Here is a 24961-nt window from a genome sequence, read left to right as displayed (position 1 = left end):
TTTAAAAGAATGAGAAAGAAGCCATTTAGTTGAAACATAAGTAGTCAACCTTTCTCTACATTTCAAATTCTTAGGGAGAAAGACAATTTCCTTAATTAACATACGTAGCAAATTCTAGGATGTTTGGCCATTTTAACAAACATGCTGGTGGATGCCTTTGGGAATCCAGTAATCCTGACAGCCTTTCTCTGGTTTCCACAGCAAGCTGTCTACTGTGTTCCTAATTGTGGCTAAAGCAAATTCACCCTGTTTTTTACCCTTTAGTTCATAACATAATCTTCAGAAATGCCTAGCAGGATGGGCACCATTTCTGTGTGACCAAAGAAATAACTGAGATCAACTTTGGATCAATGGAGCACAGCCAGTAGAGTCATTTCTTTTCCCTCAAACATCCAGCAATGAGATTAAAAAAAAAAAAAAAAAGATGAGCTGAGAAAAGTAAAAGGGTTCAGATGGGCTGAAAACCAAGGTAGGAGAAGCAGAAGAGAGCAGATGACAGCAGGTGGGGGTGGCCTGGCTTGCCAGGACTGGGCTCAGACCAGGGTCCCAAGACAAGGAGGTGCAGAGCACCCAGAATGAAAGGCATTCAGCATGAGACAGGAAGCCAGAGCTGAGCCTCACTGGGGGAAGCTGCTGAAAGAGCGATGGCTCCCAAAGCAGCACAGGAACCCAGGGAAATGGCTGATGTTCACAGCTACCTATGTGCCAAGGCCAATCCTCCATGCTGCACACCTGCCTCTTTAATCCTTCACATATCCTAGAGGTAAGATATTACTGATGGCCCACTTTTCAGACGAGGAAATTGAGAACATTCAAGCATCTCACTCAAGAACAAATGGTTGGCCAGCAGAAAAGCCAGGATCCATCCTTGGCTCAAGAGACCCTACTCTCAGCCACCACTTGGAAGTGAGGATAGGTGAGGAAATAGAGGTGTCAGCCAGCAAACAGATGACTAGTACAAGAGACACACATGTAATACCAGAGGTTTGCTTCAAGGAGCACAGCTACAAAGAGCAGAGCTGGGATTCAAGCCCGTTAGCTTCTGATTCCACCACATCAAAACTGCCCAAGCAAGACAACGAAAGCCAGAGAACCAATTAACCTCCACGGTGGTCTTGCTCAACTTCAGATTTTTACAACCACTGTACATCTGAAGCCACTTCAAAGAATTAGTGGAAAATAAAATTAAAATAAGTCTTTTTTCTGAAAAGCAAGGTTGAAACCAACGCATACAAGAGGTCTGCAAAATGTTCATGAAAAATACATGTTATGAATAAACTATGCATGAACTTCAGCACCTTCTGGCAACTAAAATAGCCTCATCTTTCAATTTTATTTTTTGGTGAGCTTTATGAAGTATTCTGGGGCAAATCTGCCACAGCTGACCAGGAGCCTAAGGCTGCAGAGTGAAGTCTACAGAATGGGCTGGACCCAGTGAACTGGAATTGGGATTGGTGAACAAATAGACCTTACTAACTGGCAAGTTATAAACACTAGATTTCCAATAAGACTTTCTTTCTCTATTTCTCTCTCTCTCTGTCTCTCTCTCTCTCTCTCAAAAAAAAAGGAACATTTTGCAACAGAGAGCCAACATTCTCACCTGGTGACAATGAGTGAACCAGCAGATGAAAGATTTTTTTTTTTCCCTTTCTCTCTGTAAGTGACTTTCCAATAAAAACAAATAAATAACTCTTTTTTAAAAAGTCTGGATCCCTAATAACCCAAAGGAGTCAGCCCACCAAATCTGGATCACCTGCCTTACAATTTCTAAAGGAAATTACAGAACAGCATTTCCCCACCAGTATTTCTGGACTCTTTCACTCTGCAGTTGCTGATGATACAGAATGAAATGTGTATTCCCAAGCCTCTACGGATGCTAAAATCACGGGCCTTCTAAGAGCGCTGGCAGTTTCCCTCTACTAAAATTCAAAACGACTTCAAGTATTTTTGCCATTTGAAAAAAAAAAATACCCTGACAAAATAGCAACTAGCAAAATCTTTTCAGTTTTAAAACCCTGGACTAGTAAACTTCTTACATCAACATGCACCACAATTGCGCAGAAAAGGTTAGATGAAGTATAGAATGTATACTTTCTGTGAGGATGTGGAAGGAAACCACAAACAGAAAGTGTCCTGACACAGATCGCACGCTCACCTCTGGAAGCACGACAGTCATTTGGGGAAAACAGGTCTTTTCTGGTATGGAATCCTAAAAGCGCTCTGTGGGACTTTACATAAGGGACCTTGAGTGATGTGACAATGTCCTCCTACCACAGTTTTTAAATAGCAAATGCAATAGAGAATTAACTTCATCAACCCTTGAAAAAATGCTGAGGTTTTAATATTTAACTCCATTTAGGGTAGGTAATCCTGTGAGTGATCTTAATGGTTGTGGTCCAGGTATGCAGCTCTTATCCGACTTGAGCCTGCAGTCCTGAGGCACAGGTCAGTTCTCTGGCACGTGGCCGAGGCGCTCCCTTTTGATGTCCACTGAGCTTATATACCTGGTGACCTACTCTGTGCCCAGCACTGTGCAGGACTGCAATCGCCGAAAATTCTCATTTCAACGAGGGAGGAGAGAAGTTCATGTTAAGAAGCTCATTTGTACTTCAGAAACCTGGAGACAATGATAATTAGTCCGGGGGGGGGGGGTGGAAATGAAACATGATGGAGCTGCCATATCTAAAGCAGGACGTGGTGTAGCCAATAGGTTTAGAGATGTAAATATGAGTAAGGTAGTGTGTGGGTATAGAGTGCATCAACTGTACAAAACCAGGAATTTGCAGTCCATTTTAGAACAAACCGCTTCACAGTCCTTTTAAGTCTATCTTGCTGTAGTGGTTTTATGGTGCTCATTCTTTTCAACTCTGACCTGCTATGACATACAAACATTCTAAAACCTGTTCTGAACATAACAAACCCAGCTTTCACTACACTATTTTCTTCTGTGCCCTTCTCTGCTCTAGGCAAATGAAACCCAGTGAAAATGACAGCCCAAACAGGAGAACTGGAGGCCCGGGTGGTGCAGGAGGGAAAAGAAGTGTATCCCATCTGCCACATGATCTCCGTGGCCACCATGGGCCAGGCTTCCTGCGTACCTGGGTCACTCCTTTCTTAGCCTGACAGTCCTTCCCATACCTCCCCACCCTCACTTTTGACAAGTATACTCAGGCACTGCAAAGGGATCTGTACAAGAACAAACCCACGCTATTTATTGCCAAGCCCCCAACATCTAGTCATTAAAGGGACTTTCAGTATTGCCTTGGTCTCTTAAGACATGACTGACTGGTATTTCTACCAGTGGCAAAGGCCTGGGCTGAGCCTCCTATGCTCTGATCTCTGGTGCCTGGGAGAATACCACTGCAAGATGGAGGCACAGAAGCAGCCAGAGACAGGGCCCTGGCACTAGAAGAAGCTCCAGTTTGTGAAGCCTGAGACCAAGGTCTTAGTGCCTACAACTCCTGGCTGGTGACCTAAAAAGTCACTCAACCTTTTGGGCCCTGAGGATCTCATTTGTAAAATGAGAGGTCAGACCAGAAGTAGATGATGCCAGAGGTCTACTTCGGCTCAAAAAGACGGAGATTTTAGGGGCTAGAATTGCAGTCCTTGGTTGGAGAAGACAGGAATAGAATCGTCTTTGTAACAAAAAAAGGTCCCTTTTTCCAACCTGCTTCACAGAGCACTTTACCCCTAAATTCATAGATTATAATTATCCACAGTCCATGTTCTTTCCCTAACTAGTTATATTATTTTCAGCTATGCCCTTTATACCAATAAGCCCATGGTATTCAGTAAGTGCTCCAAAATATTAGTCATTATTGCTAACACTAAACTTTCCTCCATTATGCCTCAATAAACTAATCTGACAAACAGAACATCCTGAAAGATGTAAAAGACACCCTTTTCTAACCCCAGAGAGGCACAATCACTGGTTCATTGACTGCTGGCTCTGTTCAATAAGTTTACTTAACTCCTGGACTCACTTCTGAGTCTCATAAGTTGGACCACATTAGACTCAGCAAGTGAGTGGATAGTTAGGGCAGCCAGTAAGGCTCCCCAATAATTCCAACATGAACTGTTCCTGTTTCTATGCTGAAGGTCCTGAGCTGTACCAATCTGGGGTCCCTTTCTGGAACCCCTCCTTCCTGGGGCTCTTCTCCTCAGCCCATGGAAATGCTGCCGCTCACCTGCGCTTCCTTCTCATGTGTGATTCCACTCTCCTGGCTGGCTTGGCTGCCATAGCAAATGTTAATACCAGGAAAGATAACCTTGGCCCAGCATGGGAAGCCTTTGGCGGGCCTCAATGCTCAACACCCAGCAGGCAGACAGTAGAGGCCACAAAACCCCAGCTCACTCCAACCTTTTAGCTTTTCTAGTGGCAACTAAGATAAAAAGTGGGTAACCTTAAAGATAGCTGCTATGATGTCTTTAGGGAGAAAGCCGGAAGGAAAACTGCCAGATTCTTTCCCCTGCATTTTCCATTTGCATAAAGAAGTCCGAGCCTCACAGGAAAAAAAAAAAAGAAAGAAAGAAAGAATGAACTAAAGGAAATAACAGAACAAACCAGAAGACAAAGATGGCTAGGAAAACAGCATTGTCTCTTTCTATTTTTTTTTTTAAGATTTTTAAATTTTATTGGGAAGAGTTGGGGCTGGTGTGACAGGTCAACTGGCTAATCCTCCACCTTCAAGCACTGGGATCCCACATGGGCACTGGTTCATGTTCTGGCTGCTCCACTTTCCATCCAGCTTCCTGCTTGTGCCGTGAGAAAGCAGTGGAAGATGACCCAAACCGTGGGACCCTGCATCCATGTGAGAGACCTGGAAGAAACTCTTGGCTCCTGGCTTCAGACAGGCTTTGTTCCAGCTGTTGTGGCCATTTAAGGGATTAAATCAGCAGATGGAAGATCTTTTCTCTGTCTCTCCTTCTCTCCGTAAACCTGACTTTCCAATGAAAATAAATAAATCTTTAAAAAAAAGTTACAGAGAGAGAAAGAGAGATGAGATGAGACATAGAGATCTTTCAACTGCTGAATCGCTCCTCAAAAGGCTGTGACAGCCAGGACTGGGCATGAGCCAAGACTTCTGCTTTGGTCTCACGTGGGTGGTGAGGGACCATCACCTGCTACCTTCCAGATGCATTAGCAGGGAGTTGGATCAGAAGTAGGGCAGCTGAGATTTGAAACAGCATTTATATGGGATGCTGCAATTATAGTCAGCAGCTTAGTCTGTGGTGTCAACGTCAGTCCCGTGACACTTCAGTATCCATCTCTGCACCCTATCAATGTTTCTTCCTCACCACAAGGTGGATCTGGCACACAGGTACCGCCAGGAGGCTGTGGAGAGCATCCACAGAGAAATGCACACCCTCTGATGGCTTAGGTCGACCTTCGCCTCCCAGTAAGAGTTAACGGGAGAGAGACCTTGGCCAGCAGCTCCCAGTTCCAGCTCTTGTTGCTTGTGTTGGTCCAGGCCTGTGTGTACTGCAGGCTGGAGTGTTTAAGGATCAACAGAAACGACCACCTCCTCCCCCTATGACCACAAATGATGGAAAAGCCCTGGCAACTGTCGGGCCAATACTGTTCTCAGGATTTGCCAAGAGACATTTATTTCAAAGAACAAGCACTGAATGTTTTCCTGAAATAACTCCAGCCAGGGCTGCCTGGGAGGTCCAGAGCAGGCTTAGGTGCTGGCACATGACAGGCAGCAGAAGGGCCCTGGGTTACCTTCTCACGCACAGAGCCTACCAGTCAGCTCCTTCACACCCAAGTGGGTCAAAGAGAAGCACAGGGGTTGGCAGATAATTAAATGCATTTACATTAATACTGCTCTCAGTTGTGTGCAAAATGAAGACCATAAACTGGCCTTTCTGTGTAAATTTACTCACGTAACAAGTTTTAACCATTTTCTTCTGCCAAGTCCTAAGTCATATACGCATCAAGCTAAAATGTCAGAAAATGGCCTACAAGTTCCTAGTGAAAGGAAAAATCACCCACGACGAGAAAACGTGAACCTTGCATTTAAATGTCAGGCATGGCTAGTAACCCACGAGCTTTTCACAAAAGAAACTCACTGAACTAAAAATATCTGAAGACTGAGTCAGTGGTATAAATGCGTACATTTAATGGCGCACTTTACATGTGAAGGGAAGGGAAGCTGGCCCCTGCCACTGGCAAACAATCCTGTCGAAAAGACTGGTTCTTTCTACTAGAGAAAAACTGGGCAGAGCGCTTAGTTAAAAGCTAAGCTAGTCGGTTTGCCATTGTAAAACCAGTAAGACTACATCTGAGAATAAACAACAATCATAATCAGGGGTCCAGTGGTTAACATGCCCATTAGGACACCTGTATCCCACATCACAGAGCCTGGGTCTGTCTCGGGCTCTGCTCCTGATGCTAGCTTCCTGCTAAAGCAAACCCTGGGAGGCAGCAGTGGCACAAAGTGGCTGGGTTCCTGCCACCCATGTGGAAGAACTGAATTGTGCTCCCCGGTCTTAGTTTTGCCCCTTCAGCTGTTGCTGGCATCTGGGGAGCTCTCTCTCCCCCCACCCCCAGGGCATTGCTGGCATCTAGGGAGTTCTCTCTCTTTTTCTTTCTGTATCTTTCAAACAAGTAAATACATAGATAAAAATTCTAAAATATCATCAGCCAGGTGATTCTTCTCCGGGTTTTTATAATTTTCCAAGTGGACAGGCATTTTAACAAAGAGGTTTAATAACTCTAAAAATGGTAATTAAGGCCCCAGCATCATAGCCTAGTGACTAAAGTCTTCACCTTACAACCATCAGTTTGTATCCCGGCTGCCTCACTTCCTTCCCATCCAGCTCCCTGCCTGTGGCCTGGGAAAGCAGCAAAGAACAGCTGAAAGCCTTGGGACCCTGCACTCACATGAGAGATCTGGAAGAAGCTCCTGGCTTCAGATCAGCTCAGCTCTGACTGTTGTGGCCATTTGGGGAGTGAATTAGCAGATGAAAGATCTTTCTGTCTCTCCTTCTCCCTGTAAATCTGATTTTTCAATATAAATGAAAAAAAAAAAAGGTAATTTAAAAAACTCTACTGTAGTTAAATTCTGTTAAATCTAAAACAAAATCTCAGCTGACCAGAATCCAACAAGCTCAGTGCCCAATTGATCAGTGTTTTAGAGCAGGGCACAACTGAAGGAAGAGGTGAGCGTCCCCCAGATTCACTACACAGACCCCATCCATTTTTCCATGCCTGTGCACCAGCTTCCTAGGGGAGGAAATCGGATTCTGGCTGGAGGCGAGGGCAAGAAGCCAGTGCTTAGTATAGCCCTTGACTGAAGAACCACTGATTCCCAGGAGCTCACTAGGGCACACAGAGAAGCAAGTTTCAGCCAGTGCTGCGACAGAAAAGGAGAATAAAAAGAACTGGGAGTACCCAATCCTGAGTGTTCTGGTTTCCAAAGCGCCTGGTGCCAGGTCAGTGCACAGTACTTGGCTGATGCACATACACACTTTTTTCTAGGCCGTAACGAGAGCATATGTCTCACTTGTGCAGACCATTGACACTCCCATGCTCTTGTACTTCACATGGGCAGGTATCAAGACGTGTACCTATGAGAAGACTCGACCAGCAAGCCAAGACTCTTTTTTTGTTTTAAAGGACAGACTTACTCTGCTCAGCACCTTACTCTCTGCCCCACCAAGCTCTGGGACTTTCTGAAGGGGAATTCTGCCAGCTGAGGGAACAGTAATAGCTCTGCTCATAGCTCGGCCACCACACCCCTTTACACAAGACTGGAAAGCAGGAAAGGAGCTGGGCTCCTTGCCCTTCTGAGATTGAAAGAAAATTTTCTGGGCAAGAGCACATGGTGTGGACAGCTTTGCAAGGCATGCTTTACTTATTTCTGTTTTATAAATACCTCAAATGCTGTGAGTAGAAACTAGATCTTCTGCCAGTTTGCAGTAGCAAGCTTGGAGGTTACATGCTCTCCACTGTGACCAAGTCAAAGACAAATGTTACCAGCTAGGGCAGATGGATATGGAGGACTGATGTGTGCTCAGTCCTCCATCGGGTTAACAATGAAAGCAGAGGTGAGTGGGCTAGTCACCTATCTGGTCTTGAAAACAGCCAGAATCATCGAGCCTCTGCTATCAGTCCTGCAGATTCTCAGAATCAAGACTGTCACCTCCACGTGCAGGATCCAGAATGCCAGAGGAGGGAGGGGATTTGATTTGTGTCTCCACATTACTTGTTGCCAACAGCATCTAGGGTTATTCTTGCTCCTGATTGTGCTGTGCTGTGTAGCGCTAAGCAGGTTACTTACCCTTGCTGGGATTTTGACCCCATGTGGAACAGGTGAACAACACAGGCTTTAGAATCAGAAAATCTCAGTCTGAACCCAGCTTCTGCCTAATGACTTCAGGTGAATTATCTTAAAACTTTATGAAAGCTTGCTTTTTCTCCTATTAAAATGGGAGAGGAAAGGTAATAGTCCAGGTTACCGAGGGAAAGAAGTTGATGAAATTTGAGGCTAAAAAGGATTTATGATTTAAAAAAATCCATGGATATACTCAAATATAAGGTTTGTAAAAATACTTTTGAACTCTTTAGAGAAAACTGCCTTTTAAAAATATATTTCTAGAATTGACCAGGCAGCTGCAGCCCCTGGCTGGTGCTTGTGACAAACCAAACCTGACCCTACACTGGCTGATGCACCATAAGTCAAGTCTAACATCACCCCAGTGAGGTTTCCTGGGGGACTTCCCAACTAGATCACTGTACTCAAACTCTGGCCACAGGGAGAACCACAAGATATGTGATTCACTCTCGGAGTGCAGAATTGGGACTGGGCCTCCTCAGTTGCTGATGTCTGTGGACAGCACATCCAGATGCTTATGGGGAATGATGGCCAGTTTATCTAGGCTAGCAAGGGACATCCAACACCTCATCAGAGGATGCAAGAGCAGAATAGGTTGGACAACTCTCCTAGTCAAGCTTTGCAGCAAGTGTCTGGGCCCGGTGATGCACTAAGATGGACCTGGTCAGTCAATAGACCACGGAAAGATTTTCTCAACCCCTTGCAATGAAGCTGATGACATCTCAGAACTATAAAACACATTCAAGCAACCTCCTTGGAACACTCTTCCTCACATTGGAGTCTCTAACATGACATCGAGTGGCTGTCCCCCAACCCCAGGTGCTGATGTAGTTTGGCAGCCAGGAATGGCCCCCCTTCTGTTCCCCTGCAGACAAAGGAGAAAAAAAAAAAAAAGGAACTGAACCAGTTATCCCAACCACCTTCCTCCACTCCTTGATCCTCTCCACCCTAAATGGAGGCTTACATGGGCATGCATCCCTCAACGATGCAAACATTATTAAAAATAAAGTGAGACATTAGAAAAAAAATCTCAAGATTAGAATGATGTTATCTTTGAAGCAATAGCTAGGAGATTGGTCTCCAGGCAGTATGGGCTCGGTTTTATCAAATCTTCAAAGATTAAGGACACTGAACAATCTAGAAAAACATAGTTCCAAAAGGAAGCCCTTTGGGCTGGCACACTTGGGGGATGAGCCAAGTGGGTTGCTTTTGCAAGTAAAGACGCACAAATAAGCTTACAACTTCAAATCTTCCTTTTTCCCCCGTGTCCAACACAAACCCTACTACTATTGTTCAGGGCCCCACTCCCTCCCGCCTCCTGCTCAGGAAACAAATTTCCCAGGCATTTTGACAGCTAGAGGACAAATCCCAACTGCCAATCCTAGCTTGCCAGCAGCCTTCCTCTTTTGGTTTGTGTCCAGATTTTGGCTGTGAGAGGCAGACATCTGTTCCGAGTCCACAGCACTCTACCTCTACAAAATACTCCACAGCACACACACTCAGCCGCTGTGCTCACTGCCTGCATTTCCTGATGCACTAGTGCTGCTGCTTGTCAGTTCCCTGGGAGGTGAGGAGCTGGCCAGCAGAAAAGGTGATTTTTATCAGAAGTAGGGGAGATACTTCTCTGTGCCTGGGAAAGAAAAGGATCTCATGTACCCCAAATTCATCCACCTGCAGAGGTGAAGCGCATCCTCCTGGATAAAGTGGTGGTTTGTAAATGAAGAGGACAAAAGCCACAGAAAACAGTGTCAACATCACAGGGTACCACCCCATTCCCCATGGAATACCACAGGCATCAATCAACTCCATTCTAATTTCTGGCAGGGACCACAGCAGAAGTATAATGCATGGCATCCATGGAATAATTGGAAAATGGTGCCAATCTGTATATAACTAACTACTAAACTCTGAATACTAGCTGTACATACTGGATAAATTTGAACCAAGCATGCACAAAAGAGGAAGCAGACTTATGGCTGAGAAGCCACAGGAACAGATGGAACAGAAGAGCAGGTGAGACAGAGGAAGAACAGGCATCAGGCTAGGCTGCTAGCTGAGCTAAGGCCTGAGAATGTGAGGCAGTCAGAAGCTGGATGGGTTGGAGAGCAATGACAATGAGTCACCCTGAAAAGAAGCTTCAGTGCTTTGCTTACCAGGGGATGCAGACGTCAGCCTGGAAGATAGCGCCACACACATGCCACTGTGGCTCTGTGCACGAAGCTGTGCGTGCTATGTTATGCAGCTGAGGGACGGATGTGAGGCTGGAGGCACGAGAAGCATTTACTTGGCTAAGTACAACCCAGCCCACAGCTATGCTGGGCAAGTATTTTCATCCCCTATTCAAGCATCACTGGGAACTAGCTCTGTACAACCTGCTGAACAATACAGGAAGCTGCCCTGAGGGTCCATCCACCCAGCCCTAAAATATAGTGTTTCACTTTCATATTTTGTAAATATCCTTTCATCACTAGAAAATCTGCTAGTCTTAACCTTTACCTAAAAGTGATGATTCATAGTGCTTTAATGTGGCAGGATTTTTCTTACTCAATGCTCATGTTTACATTAATTTACATATAAACTTAAATTTAGGGGTTTAGCATACAGTGGCAAGTTCCTAAATACTTATTTACTGACTGAGTTTGCTGGAGAGGTGTTAGCCAAAAGCATCACCACTGTGATCTCTTGAACAGAATTTTCTTATAAAGAAATATCACGTGAGGCTGAGAGCTATGGACCTTTAGTAACTGCCACACCACGGCACCCAAAGAGAAAGCTCAGTGGCTTTTGAATATCTGAAACAACACTTCAAAGTTCAGGCAAATAATTATCCTTCCCCAAATGAAAAAATGTTCAGCTTTCTCTCAGAGGAGCCACCATCCAGTGCTGTATTTCTTTCATTTCTTTCTTCTCTGTGTAAAGGCCACCTTACTGGACTTAGTTATAAGCCTACATCAGAAACTGATGCCTCATAAAGAGAATTCAAAGTGAGGGCAAGCTGTCCTAGGTAGCAGATGGGAAAGGCTCTCGAGATGGGGCAGATGGAAATGATCATTGACACTCGGAGGAAGACAAAGACCATAAGAAGACTGGTGATTTCTGCTACTCTAAGATGTGACAAAATCGTCCAACATTTTCCAACAGAATGGGCTTATTTGGTGCACAAACCATAAACAGAAACACAATTAATCCTAGGTCAACCTAGATCAAGAGATTGGTAGGATTACAAAATAAGGTTCCTTCATAACATCCAAAGGAAACAGAAAAACCCTTTCTCCAAGCATCTGTGGAATTCTGAAAATGTCTGTGGAAACAGACCAGAAGAACTGGTATTGAAATGTTTCTGATTCACTGAGTCACTTTCTCTGGGTGTGCAAGGTAAAGAGGCAACAGACAGATGTGGCTTCTGAGCTTCAGCTGGGTTACTCAGGAGTTGCTGGTGCAGGGGAACTGAGGCACAGCAGCCCCTTTGGGGCAGGCTTTGTGATGCAGCCATTTGCGATGCCAGCATCCCCAATTCAATTGCTGGTTTGAATCCAGCTACTTTGCTTCCCATCCACTTTTCTGCTAATGCATCCCAGGAGGCAGGAGATAATGGCTGAAGTGCTTGGGCTACTGCCCAGCATGGGACATCTACGTGGAGTTCTGGACTCTTGGTTTCAGCCTGGTCCAACCCTGGCTGTTGTAGCAATTTAGGGAATAAACCAAGGGGTGGAAGATCTCTCTTCACCCTGCCCCCACTCTGTTGCTTTGCCTTTCAAGTAGGTGAAAAAACCTTAAATATAGAATTGTATGACTTCAGGCAAGTTTTATAACCCCTTGGCATACCAGTCTCCTTGCCCACTAAATGGGGATGATAAGGCCTTTCTTGTAGAGTCATTCTGAGGCATGAGACAGCGTAGGTTAAGTGCCATCCATTAGAGTATCCTCTATTATAATTAAAATTGGAAAACTGCCAGAGAAGGCAAGGGAGGGGCATACTTCACCAATGCTAGAATGGGTCCCAGTCCAGAGCTGAATGTCTGGTTCCTTAACAATGTTGGGTCTGGTCAGAGACTTGCATGTGAGCCATTTCTGCCAACCCCAATGCAGTCAACTTCTACCAGAAACAACTGGATCACACAGTTGTTTCCAGAATAGAAGTTCTTCTATTCTGGACCATTAGGTTGTCCACTAGGCTGTTACCCAAATATCAAACCTGTGAACCGGCATTAGGGATCGAAGGCTCTCATCCTGGAACCCTGCTCTATGCTTGGACTCTGACACCATTATCTTCAAACCACCAGTTCTGCAAATGAAGGGAGAGAACTATCTGATATTAAAATTTCCTATTAGTGCAGCTCATTAGGTGTGTGCAATCTGAAAACATTACCTCACTGACCCCTTAAGCATGTCACAAAATAAGCTGATGTTGACATTGGAGACCAAGTCCATAATTTACTATGTACAGTGTGCATCCTCAGACATTACCTCATTTGCTACTCACATCAGCTATGTGAGTTACTAATGCAAGCAAGGACATTAGGGCACAGAGGCCCTCCCTGGGCCAGGGGAAGGCTCTAGCAATGCAGAGGAGCAAGACACGGCTCCATTGTGGTGACCATTTGAAGACCTGGACTGACCCAACCACTTCAACTCCAACCCAAGAAGCTCTGTCATGTCTCTTTGTTTACATGCCTTGTATAAGCTCTTCGGTAGCAAAATGAAGATCTCAGTGCAACCTCCAGCTTTCTGTGTAGTAGTATCAAAAATAATCACTAATGGGTGATATTAATGACTTGTATAAGCTCTGCAGCAGCAGCAAAATGAAGATTTCAATGCAACATCCAGCTTTCTGTGTAGTTGTGTCAACAATAATCACTGATGGACGATATTACTGACAGAGTGAGGGAAAGAAAGATTCTTTTCTAAATGGGGAAAATATTCTTGGCTATAATCTACTTGGCATCTTCTATCATTTCACTAGTTAGATGAATGCGTTTTTCACTGTCATGGACAAGAATGAGTGAGCACTCTATTTTTATGATCAGAACTTCAGAGGGGACTGCAGCCAGGGTATTTGGAACCTGAGAGCCTAAAGCCTACAGTGTGAATATGGGCCACATGGCAGGGAGTGTGAGAGGTTGGAAGCTTAGCAAAACATTCATGAAAGTATCCCCGCCCCCCCAGGACCGAGTACGGCCCATGGAGGTGCACAGGGGGGGCCAGGTCCCAGGGAACATCTGAGGACAAAAACCTGTACAGTGTCAGCAACAAAAGGGCCTGACAAATGCTGAATGAAAATCCAAAAAAAATAAAATAAAATAAAAAGAATGTTTCTCAGCCCTCAGGACTCCAGTGCAATTGTAAAACCCTAGGTGTGGCGTGTTTCCCTTCATCTTTAAGAGACAGAGAATCATAATTGGACACATGAGAAAGTTAGCAGGACACCACTCTGCACATGAAAATGTGCTAAAATGTGCCGTGCTAGGGAGGTGTTGACAATCACTTCCCACATCACAGTGCCTGGATCCAGGCTTGGCTCTCATTCTGGCTTCCTGTTAATGTGTATGCTGAGAAGAAACACATGTGGCACGTCCATGCTCAGATCCTTGCCCCCACATGGAAGACCCAGATTGAGTTCCAGGCACTGGCTTCAGCCTAGCTAAACCCTGTTTATAATGGACATCTGGAGAATAGACCAGTGGATGGAAGATGTCTCTCTACATTTGAAAAAAAGCACAATAAATAAATAAATCTAAACAAACTGCATTATTTCAAGTAAACAAAACAAGTAGGACAACCTGCATAATAAGCTACTAGTTACATAAAAAAGAAAAATATACAAGATATTAATAATCTGGCCCTCCGGGAAGGAAGGCTTTCCACACTCTACCTTACTGCACCCTTTGCATGCCATCATACATGAATGCCCTACAGAACAAAGTTTCTCCAATATATTGCAGGGAAAAAAGAGAAGGAGGAAATTTGTGGCTCAAAAGAAACATAACAGGGAGAGAACCCAATCAAGATACGTGATCCTTATTTGAATCTTGATTCAAAAAGAATTAAGAAAAACAATTATGACATTTTTAAACTGGAAATGAGAACAATGCCTGGATATCTAATATTAGAGAATTATTATTGATTTTACATATGATAGGGATTAGTTACAGAGTCCATTTCTATGCAAGACATCAGAGAGGTATTTATAGGTGCAGTTATATGATGTTTTGTATTTAAGTCTAAATTAATGCAACTTAGAGGAAACGTAGCTAGAATAATAGAGGATACACGAGTGGCCATGGATTAATTACAGCTCCAGTCATGTAGGTGGGCTGTGGGTGAAGGAGTATGGGGGTTTGCCATACAATACTGCCTATTGTATATCATCTTTAAATCCCCACAAATAAAGGATAATAAAGGGATGGGTGATGATCACAAGCAACAGGACATCGTCTTGGTTGAGACCCAGCTCACTTGGCATCCAGCCACAGTCCCCACCGACCTTGGGCTGATGAGTCACATGTGGCAAACAGCCTTTAGCTACTGCCAGCTATTGTCAACCTGGCAAGCGTTCAGGTCATGCAAACATCAATAAGAAAACGTCATGGCTCACTCCTAAAGGAGACAATCAGAGAAGAAGCAGAGAAGTTACTTTCAGAGGGCTCCTTTTCATTACCGTGAGCCAAAAGCATTGGCTGCATGTACACCTAGGATAACAAGGTCTGCTAATTCTTCAACTTGACTAATATTTCTCAAAAACACAGAAGGGAACTGTGCAGGATACAAATATGCCAGGAAATCTCTGCCTCGGAGAGCTAAAAGTCTTGCATCAAGGTCCTTTGAACTCAGGGTTCAAGTGGCCTCTAAAGTGAGCCTACTAGTCCTACGAAACCTCCCTGGTTTACTTTGCATTAACTCTTTGTGTTCAGTTCTTAATTAAATGAAATTACTTGTATTCAGTCCTTATTTATTATATCATTTCTTAAAATGAACAAGCATAACTCCTTCTAGCACTTTTATATCTGTGGAGACCAAAACAATGTGTAAATAAACACAAGTAAAATTCTGATGAACTTATATGAAGGTAATGAGACTGATACCAGTTTTCAGAGCGTAGATGCCTACTGACAATGTCAGCATCCCGAGGGCCTGTGCCAGTGGGGCAGTGCAACAACCCCCTTCCCACATCCCTGCTCTCGGCCTTTCCTGTGCTAAGCCCACCTCTGTACTTCAGTCTATTACAGCGGCTTTCCTGGTCCCAGCTCATGAGCAACTCACACTTGAATGGAGGATATGAGGCCATGTGGGTGGCCCTGATATAATCAGACATCCAGTGCTCAAACATTTCCAGAGGCTGGTATTGGGGTAGGATAGAGCCTGTTGGCAACACCAACATCCCATGTGAGTGCTGGCCAGTGTCCCAGCTGCTCCATTTCTGATCTAGCTCCCTGTTAATGGCTTGAGAAAGCAGTTGAGGATGGCTCGAGTGTTTGGGGGCTCTGCTACACATGTGGGAATCCTGGATGAATCTCCTGGCCCAATCCTGGGCCACTGCAACCATCTGAGGAGTAAAACAGTGAGTGAAGATTCTTTGTCTCTCCCTTTCTCTCTGTAACTCTGATGCTCAAAGTAAGCAAATCTTAAAATTTCCAATTATTGTTAACATGAAAGCATAAAGTCTGAATGTTCTTAATCCAACAAGAACTCAAGAAACCTCAAGAACATGTTCTTGGTGCTGGATTGGGAAATTTGCAACAAAAGGAGAGCAAAAAATATGATGGAGACCTGGATGAGAAGTCAAATGCTATCTCAGAAACAATCTCTGTCACCAGCTGACATGTTAGATCATGAATTTAATCATTTTAAATACAAGTTTCAAAAGAATGAAAATGCAAACGCTGCCATGGGGTCTTACTCAATCGCCACAGATTGTATCAGTCACCTCCTACTCCTACAGAATCACAATGTGACACATTAGATGTGAAGAAACGCAGAACTCTGGTGTCAAAGGACAACGTCCAATGCTGCCAACTGCATTTTCAACATTGTGTGGTCCACACCACCCAAAGACACCAAATGATGCTACTGCTAGGTTAGCCTGGATTTCCAGCAAGAAATGAGCTTAGTGCCATTTAGGAAAACTTTTTAAAAGTAGAACCATACCTTGAATAATATCCTCTACTTTTGGCCCTTCTAAATGCTAAGATTCCAAGGTCATTAGCCATTTTATCAAACTAAAAATTGTCTTTAAAAGGTTCTCTTGATTCTGAGATATTGACCTTCCAACAATCCTGGTGCTAGAATTATTCTCCTTAAATGAAATTGATGATGATGGAAGATAAACAATCCTATGTTGGACTTCCCAATTTTTGTTTTTTTCTTGCCCTGAGTGACATGACTAAGGCAAGAGTACACAAACACATGCCTGCGGTTATTGTATGAACACGGACAGTTTTCCAAAATTTCTCCTATGCAAGAGAGACTTGCAGGAGTGTAATTGATAACACAATATCCCTACCATCACGTTACAAATACGCTATCCGTGCTGGATACCCAGCAATCAGCAAAGACCAGAACGCAATGACTCTAGATTACACTGGAAGGTGACTTTCAATCAGACACAGAGGTAAATAAAAGCCAGCTCAAAGTTAAGGCATAATCAAAGACGAGAGAAAAAAACGCATGCAATAGGCAAGATCCGAGAGCAATCAAAAAATGATCACTCTTAAATCAGTGTTTATCTTGTTATCTACAATACAAGCACAGCCACAGAAAACTCCAACATGAAAACCCTGAAATCTTTTCTTTTAAAGCCAGCACCAGTGAAAGAGTACAAGCAAGGCAAAGCTAGCTAACAATTGGACCTTGGAAGTGGCAGAGTGATTTGCAGATCTTGGGAAACACCTCCAAGAAGAGTGACAAAGGTTAACCATAGGTTTGGTTAGGATTCTTTACAGAGAAGTGAGTGACAGCAGATAAAGGGTGGGAGACTTCAATAAAGTTACTCAAACAGAAAGGCCGGTGATGAAGGCTAGGAGTGCCCTTTAATGCCCAAAAGCAAGGGCAGAGTGGATGCTGTCGGGATAAGAAACGGTTTGGATACCACAGAGATGTGTATTAGGGAAGCAAGGAGGCCTGTAACAGAGAGCAGAGAGAAAACACCAAAAAAAAAAAAAAAAAAAAGGAAAAAGAAAGACAGCAAATTTCCCTTGTGAAGTTGCACAGTTTTTACCTGCAGGTCAAAGTCAAGGGCCCAGTCTGACACGCACTCCTCCTTTCTCTGAACTCCTTAGCCATCTCTTTGTGGTATGGCGTTCAGGAGAAGCCCTACCTCACACAGCCTCCTCTCAAGCTAACAGCTGCAGGACTTGGAGAAGACAAACATTTGCTCCCAAATATCCACAACAGCTTTAGTTTCTGCATGTGATATTGCCGCAGTCTTAGAAACAGCAAGCAGGTATGTAGATGAGATGGCCTTCATAAGAAATGATGTGGAAACTCCATACTGCCAAGAAATCGTAGGTGAAATAAAGCAAAGCTCCACACACCACACATATAGGTGCAAGCACTTGTGCACACAGGGGTGTGTATGTGTGTGCACAATATTCACAGGAATTTACTTATGGATGCATAAAATATCTTTGAAGGGCATGAGCCACTTCTGAAGGATGAAAATCAGGAAACTTCAGCTTGCATCTGAGAAACAAAATGAGACAACAGAGGTCAGGGTGGAGAGAGATGTATGTAACTCCTGAACTTTTTGTGCCTTTCAAATGGTTTCTTTCATCATGTGAATGCATTAGCTATATTTTTAAAAAATTAATTAAAAACATAAAAATTACAAAAATAAAAACCTTAACAGAAAATTAACAGAAACTATTTAAAAACAAAATTATCTTTTCAACACTCCAAACACTTGTTAATCTGGTCCACCGTGTTCTAGCACACACCAGATGCTTGATTTATTGACCTTAATGAATCTAAATTTAAAGGTCACAAAAGAAAATCAGAAACCAGGCAAACTCCAGGGTATCAACGTTGTGATTCTCTAATCAGCTTTTTACATGATGGCTATTTAACTACTGCAAAGGATCAGAAAATGGGTCCCCATGTAGGAAGCCCTCCGCCCAAATGGGTTCAGTAAGCATGCTTTACCATCTGTCATGCTAGCCATTTTGTAAACAGAAAATATTTAATCCCCAAACACAGTACTTTTGAGTCAAGGCAACAGAAAAAGCTGCACACATTTCAAAGGAGATAATGTCAGCACCTGTATAGCATCAATACAGAAAGTGCAGCACAGAGGTTAAAAATATCCTTAATCACATCTTAGTCTAAAAGGTGGACTGGGATGTGACTCCTGGTGCCAGACCACATCAAGAAGCAACCCTATGCTTCCGGTACACTCTATTCCTGGGGAGAGCTTAGCCCAAAATGCAACAGGAAAGCTTAAAACCCTCATGCTGCATGTCACTTACCTTAAATTGGGCAGGTAGTACTCAAAATGCACACATGCAATAAAAATCAGAATATCTTAGGATCGGAGGCAATAATGTCATGGCACTTTCAATCTACCTGCAAGTGCCTTTTGGCTCAAGACTTCCAAAGAGCCAGATTTCAGGCAAGAAATCAGATAAATAAGTTCTTTTGCGCTTAGGGCAGAAGTTCTGTAAGAGGGTCGTGGGAATCACTATGCAGTTTGTGGGTCCGGCCAGCGCTACCAGAAGAAAGACGTGTGTGGAGACAACCAGGAGTAACGGCAAATGAGAAGCCCTCCCACCACGCTAAAGACAGCAAGAAGGAAAGGGGACCATACTGTCATTGAAGCAGACACCAAAACTATTCTGAGCAGTGCGAGAGCTAGGATAACCAAAACAACAGCAAATCAAAACTCAAGATCAACTCTCAAGAAAAATAAATCAAAGGAGCCAACTAGTGAACAGCGATCATCTTTGTTTATCTAGAAAACAGGTTTATGAAAGGAAAGAAGGGAAAAGCACAGGTGACTGGATTTCCGCAAAAGAATACAGGTGACAGGCATCAACGTTCCATCAAAGCAAGGTGGCTCGCGAACTGAGGGGCCAACTGAAAAGAGTGACAAAGAAAATCAAAGTAAAAAGACACACATAGGACTTCTCTGGATAAAACGAACGGGAAAAGACCATTCCATTGCACTTGCCCTGTGGTTTATTTCAAGCTCTCCAACGGAACAGGAAAAACACCAAAAGCCAGTGAACAAGACAGATAACCAGGAAGAGGCAGTCACACACTCCTGCTTTTGGCAGGCCAGTCAGACCTACTGGTGCTCTTCCCGCTCAAATAACTAAGGAACTTGCTTAAATGCATTTGACACATGATCCCTGGACTTCCGAAAAGCACTTAATACAGTGGCTCATGAAATCTTAATCTAAAAGCATTCATACATTTATAATCAAGCTCTACCACACTGACAACTAGGGAGCCAGGCTGAACAGGCATTCATATTTGGCAGGACATCATGGCGACCAGTACCATCAGGGACTTTGTTTAGCAATTTGAGAAGTCCCCTTCCCCTTTAAATACAAAAATAAAAAAAGGTATCTCAAAAGAATGTGTTTCCAATAGAGAAGGTGAATTACCTGATTCAATAAAAGATAGACAAATATATAAGAACACGCAAAGTGACTTGGAAACCCCTGCAGATGCCTCTGCCAAAATGAAATCTGGAATGTGTTTAACGAACTGAGAAACAGGCAAGGGAACGATGAATTCCTAATAGAATGTGTTGGTGGTGTGGGCCAGCGTTGTGTGTCGTGCAGGAGGTTAACTGCGGTTGGCTCTGCTGGCATCCCCCACTGGAGTGCAGGCTTGAGTCCTGACTGTTCTGCTTCCAATTCAGTTCCCGGCCCAGGTACCTGAGAAGGCAGCAGAAGGTGGTCCAAGCAGGCCCCTGCCATCCATGGGGGAGAGCTAAATAGAACTCCTGGCTTCAGCCTAGACCAGCCCTTCCTGATGTGGCCATTTGGAGGAGTAAACCAGTGGAAAGACACTCTCTGTCTTCACCTCTCCCCTTATCCTGACTTTCAAATTAAAAAAAAAAAAAAAATCTTAAAAAAAAAAAAATTGAGTGGTAGATATGAAGAAAAAGTTGTAAAAAAAAATCAGATTTAGTAAATACTTAATAGTTCCTATCTGCTAGGCACTGTTTCAAATTCTTCAGACAGTAATTTGTACACTCCCCTAAAAAAACTAAAGCAAACCCAGCCCTTTTAAAGGGAACAGCGTTACTACTGTTTCAAAGGTGAGGAAGTAAGGAACACGCAGAGGTTTAGTAATGTGCCAATGTTTACACAGCAAAGGGCAGGGCAAGGATTCAAACCCAGACGTTCAGGCACCCACATCTGTGCCCTTCACCTCCTCGGGTTCCCTAGGGTGAGAGACTCAAGCTGGGAATGGAACACAAGCCACACGTGGCCTGGATCCAGGGTCAGCAGAACAAGCCATAGTTGAGGCTCTGCGACGATCCGCCAGCCAGGGGGCACAGCAGTCCTAGCTGGTCGCCTGAGCACTGAGGAACTGAAATATACGTGCTCTCAATGGTGACTTCAGTTCTGATACGCACAAGTCCAAGCTAATGGCCGGCAATGCACGCTATTCTCACCCTGACCTCAGGAAATCATGACCTCTTCCTCTGGGCCAGTGGCAGAGGGGGGCGTGGAGGGGCCAAGTGGGCGCTGCCTTTGGCTGTAATGAAATGGCCCTCAGGAAGCTGAAGTACACATCCCACGGATTCTACCACACCTGTAGTTTCTCTAGACCCCCCCTTTGCTGAGCTAGTTCTAGGATGTGCTAACTGAAATGCGGGTGAAGCTGCTGCAACCAAAACAGAGCAACTAAGACTACACAGTTCAAAGGAAGGAGTTTTCACAGCCGTTAAACAAACCTCTGCCCTTTGCTATGACCCATTCGCTTTGCTAACACTCCGGAGGGCTGAAACTTCTCAATCATGATTGGAAACGGAACATCCCCACGTGGGACCTGGAGGACCTCCCAGGTATCTTGCTCAAGCTAGACCTCACTGAAAGTGCATCTGCGGCTGGGGAAGGGCCCTCCAGATGGGCCATGCAGTCCTCCTTTGGGAATCCTCTCTAAGCATCCTTGACAGGTGGCTGTCATCCAGCGTCTGATTGGACACTCCCAAGGTCGAGGTCCCAGTTTCCCGGCCTGGCAGGCAGTCCCTTCCACTGTTGGATACTTCTCGCTGGGGGGAAAGCCCACGAAGCTCCTATCCTAGAACAGTGCCCCACAAGGAGCCAAACTCGGTCAGCGTGCCTCCAAGTGGGCCAAACCCTGCCTCCTTTACAACTTGAACCCATCGGTCCTGCGTGCGCTTCTGGACCCCGGAAACAGAGGCCTCTGAGGTACCCGGGGCTGGACTGAAACCTAGTCCCTCGACCCTCCCCTTTCTGCTGGCGATCCCGGACCTCCTTCACTAAACTCGGACCGACAGACCCCTCCGCAGACCCCAGAGGCCCCACCACTGCGCATCCGTCGGGGGGGATGGCAACCAGGAGGCCGCAGCCAGGGCAGGAAAGGGACAAAGAGCTGTCAAGGGGGCGCAACCCCACTGAGATGCGGGCTGCCCCGGCGGCGGGCGAGTCGGCGACAGGTCCCCCGAGGATGCCCGAGGAGCCAGGACACCCAGGCTGCGGCGCGTAGGGCCGAGCCACGCCGAAGACCGCGGGGCTCCAGGGCTCGGCCCGGCGGAGCTAGGGCGCGATCCCGGCTCGGCGCAGCCCGCTCGGCCGCGGGTTTACCTGTGCGTGGTTGACCGCGGCGGCCCAGCTCTCTCCTCAGCCAGCTTCCTGTAGCTCCGCGGCTGCCGGCTGCGCTCATGGATGTGCAGCCGGAACCCCTGGCCAGAGCAGCTCCCGCCGCTACCGGCCCCGCCCAAGCAACTGCCGCCACGCCCCTGACGACCGCCTCCACCACGCCCCCAAACGCGGAAACCTGCCTATTCATTGGGCAGCCCAGCCGCTACTCTATTCGCTTTCTGCATTTAGTGCACCCGGCGGGCAGTTCATTGGTCAGGAGAAGTGCTCCTCAGAATAGAGACTGGACCCTCAAGAGGAGAGCTCCTCAACAATTGGCTGCTTTTGATGTCCTTAGCCCAAAAGCCAAGACGCTATTGGATAACGCCCGCCCAGAGGGGGCGGGGAAAAGGGAGGGCCAGAAGATGGTTGTTTGATGTTGATGGGGGCGGGGTACGGAGAGGGGGCAATTGTGACCGCAGACTGGTTTAGGGCTTGGGTCAGGTCTGGGGTTGGCAGGAGGCATGTGGGCCGGTGGCCCAGCTGCGGGGTTCTGGTGGGTCCAGGCCAACCAACCGACTCACCTGTACAGCCCAGGGCACAGGCAGCCACGGTTGGGATCTTGTCCTGGGATGGGGGGGAAGGTGCTGAGATGAAAGGATGTGGAGGTAGGGACAGGCCTAGTCCAGCTGGTGAAGGGGGTTGGGGACAGGATGGGGCAGCGTGGACCTCCGATGTTGTCCCACTGTTCTTTCACTCATTAACTAACCTTCACCCCTGGGAGTATGTAGTTTTGGAGTCAGGCCTAGAACTGAGACTGGTACTGGTTGTGTGGCGCTGGGTCCTTGGGAAAGTCACTTAACCTTTCTGTATGCCTCTTGATTTCCTCACTTTGCAACTGGGAATAATACTAGTAGTTGGTGAGAAGATTGAATAGTGCTGTTAAACATTAATGGTGCCTGGGCGTTCAGTTCACTACGCATTCAATCAAGACTGATTCTTCACTCACCTCATCTTTCCATGGAACTAAGCCCAGTTTTAAAATTCTGAGCCTGCAACTGCATTTACAATGGCATGTGCGTTTCCAAGAATAGAACACTTGAGGGACACGAAATGCAACCCTGTAGGGCAGACAGGGCCACACTGCCAGGACACGGCAGGGCTGGATGGCGGGGAGTCAGCAGACAGAGCCAAAGATGGGAGATAGCGTTGTGACCATGTTCGGTTCTTTTTTTTTCTAACAGAGTTCAGGGTTGTGTCAAGGAACAATAGGTTGTCTGAGTTTCATGAGTATAATCAAAGAGCATGCTCCGAGGGCTGATCAGCCCCGGATGGGAAGCTGCCCTGTGAAATCCATCAGCAGCTCCTGAGCCCCGTTGCCCAGAATGGGCATCATACAGTGAGCTCAGAAACGGCTGATTGGCGCTGAGTGTAGCACCAAACCCACGGAAGAACCCGCATCAGTATCAGGAAGGAGGAAGAAATCTTTGCCACTACTGTGCTATGCTTGGTTTTATCTTGGCTCCTGTGTGCCCTCTGCGTCATCTTGGCATAGAAAATCCCAGACTTTGGTAATAGATTTCAATACAGTCCTGAGTTTTTCTGTTAAACACCTTGGACTTTCAGATGAGAGCTTTGAATTGTTGCCATGTGAGGTGATGCACGCTGACTAGCTTGATTTCATCACACCACAGTGTATACATGTATCTGAACTCGTATATACCATAGTTACATATAATTTCATTTATACATTAAACTAAATAATTAGAAATTTAAAAATAGGTTGGATGCCATTAGGGATGTGTCTGTGTATACCTATGTACACAGCCACCTATGTGAATACATTCGGTTCTGATGCACAATTTCCCTGTTCCTTGTCTTTAGATAAAACAGCTTGGTGCCCACACACGTGCCTGTGTGCATGTGAGGCAAACAGAACCAGCCCAATGAACGTTTGCTCCGGAGGGTGGTGGCTGAGGGATGTTGAAATACCTTGCTGGCCTCTGAAAAGCGTGAAATGGCTTCTGAGATACGGGCTGATCTCTCCAGCTTGAGTCACAGCCACCGAAAGCAGCTGTTGGGAATAAATTACAGATGGGCTCATCATGCAGATAGATTTTCCCCTCCTCCCGCCTCAGGAACATAGGACTCACCAAGCATTCTGGAAAAGGATATCTCTCTAGTTCATGATTCCTAAAACACAGTTGTGTTCACAGAGATTTGCAAAGAGGTACGGGCTGAGCCCAGGCACCAGGGGGAAGATAGCACACACATCTTTGTAGTTCTGTCTGCTGGGAAGAAGGCTCCATTGCCAATTTCCAACACAGAGAATGTTTATTTGTATCTGATTTCTGCTTCCTCCCCTCTGCTCTGGCTTTTGCCAGATACTTAATAAAGTGATTAGATGTCCTATTTAATCGCATTATTTTTTTCATTTAACAGAGCATTTCTGTGGGAAATCGTTTAGGAGATAGAATGGTCTTATTTTTGCCTTCAGTTGTAGAAGCTTGTTGGGGTGCAGTATTTTGTGAGCGTTGGCCTGGGCTAACTAGGTGTTGGGATATGACTCTAAAGGAAATTACCAAAAGGGTGAGACTGCTTTGTTTCCGAGAGAACAGGGGGAAGGCAGGTGCCTACTCACAGTCTAGACTGGCTGGAGCTCCAGCACTTCTACTAAGGCGGGACTGGATTCAGCTCAGCTGGGACCTCGCAGAGGCTGCCCACAAGGTCCTCTGGGCGACAGAACAGATGGTGTGCTCTGTTTATGCTCTTTGGGAAAAAGCATCCTTTGCACAGGTGGCTCTAGTTGCTCTGCTGTGGGGGCTTGGACCCTAGTTCTGCCCTTAACAC

General features: G+C 45.4%; 1 protein-coding gene across 3 annotated transcripts in view; it reads right to left on the bottom strand.

The window, feature by feature from the left end:
• The window catches only part of LOC121168261 (monoacylglycerol lipase ABHD2), a 101814-nt gene extending 79592 nt beyond the window's left edge, over positions 1-22222 (bottom strand). Inside the window, exon 1 of one of the 3 annotated variants that reach the window (XM_040998182.1) lies at positions 22118-22222. The gene's annotated coding sequence lies outside the window, so the exon portion shown is untranslated. Of the gene's footprint in view, positions 1-1600; positions 1621-14823; positions 15733-22117 lie in introns of those variants that run through there. The other 2 variants (XM_040998184.1, XM_040998183.1) reach the window with 2 other exon arrangements.
• Positions 22223-24961: the final 2739 nt, after the last annotated feature.

The sequence above is a fragment of the Ochotona curzoniae genome, unplaced genomic scaffold (assembly GCF_017591425.1).
Source record: "Ochotona curzoniae isolate NIBS_2020 unplaced genomic scaffold, NIBS_Ocur_1.0 patch81, whole genome shotgun sequence".
NCBI classification, from domain to species: Eukaryota; Metazoa; Chordata; class Mammalia; order Lagomorpha; family Ochotonidae; genus Ochotona; species Ochotona curzoniae.
This window is presented reverse-complemented; position numbering and strand designations above follow the sequence as displayed.